General features: G+C 50.9%; 1 protein-coding gene across 1 annotated transcript in view; it reads right to left on the minus strand.

Moving 5' to 3' along the window:
* Positions 1-950, minus strand: part of COL27A1 (collagen, type XXVII, alpha 1) — a gene marked incomplete at its 5' end in the record, with an annotated part of 126,906 nt that overhangs the window by 42,176 nt on the left and 83,780 nt on the right. The gene's annotated exons all lie outside the window — the stretch shown is intronic.

The raw sequence follows: 950 nt of genomic DNA on the forward strand, positions 1-950 counted from the left end.
TGAGCCACCGGTCCCACGCTCCCGGAGCGGCAGCGGCACAATGGTGCTGCCAGCTCCAGGACAGCTAAAGGCAGCCAAGAACAGCAAGGTTACACCAAACCCTCCAGCAAAAACTTTGGCTAGATTAGCCTTGACATCCATCACCCACTTTCTCTGGCTGTAACGGGCCAGCAAACGTCCTAATGCCAACGATGGGGCTTGGACCAGACACCCACAGCCCAGGGCTGCTGCCAGGCTGTCCTAGCTGAGCGAAAGCGGCCGGCAGATGAGAGAACGCGGCCCTATCCATCTGCGCATAGACCCTGGCAGAGGGGCTTGGCATCTCTCAGAGAGCCAAAAGTGAGTGCCTGACCTGGAAAACTGTGGAAAGTAAGACAGAAAGAGGGAAGATGAGGAAATGACCTCGCAAGCTGTAACGCGGTGTCCAGCTGCCACGTGTGATAACGGGGTCACGTTCATTAGATACCTTTGGTACAGAGAACAACTGGGAGCTTTAATCTTTGTACATTTTCTGCTACTTCTGGGAAGCATGGGAAATGAGAATCTCTGAAACAAGCCAAAAGATGGGACAGCAAAGCATGTCTTTAAAGGATTTGAGTGGTTTATTTACTTATGATATTTGCTTTCTGGACAACAATCTCCCTTCTCTTTGCAGTTAGGAAAAAAGAGCACATAGTCAAGGGAGCGCTTGGCTGTCCAGGGAATAAAGCCAGTTCCTGGCTTGCTGAAGTGGATTCAGGCAGAGAAGGGAGCAGGGCACATGTTGGGTTTACGAACAAGTCACGCAAGGAGAAAATTCAAGCTCCAATGAAAGCAAAAATCCTGCTTTGGTTTCTCCAGAGGTGCCAGTGCAGAGAAAGGCTCCTGAAAGAGTCACAGATTTGAATAAAGCTCTGTACTTTCTTGGTTGGCAACATCCAGAGTGGCTCCGCAGCAGGGGTTCCGCCCCC

The sequence above is a fragment of the Phaethon lepturus genome, unplaced genomic scaffold (assembly GCF_000687285.1).
Source record: "Phaethon lepturus isolate BGI_N335 unplaced genomic scaffold, ASM68728v1 scaffold44740, whole genome shotgun sequence".
Classification (NCBI taxonomy): domain Eukaryota; kingdom Metazoa; phylum Chordata; class Aves; order Phaethontiformes; family Phaethontidae; genus Phaethon; species Phaethon lepturus.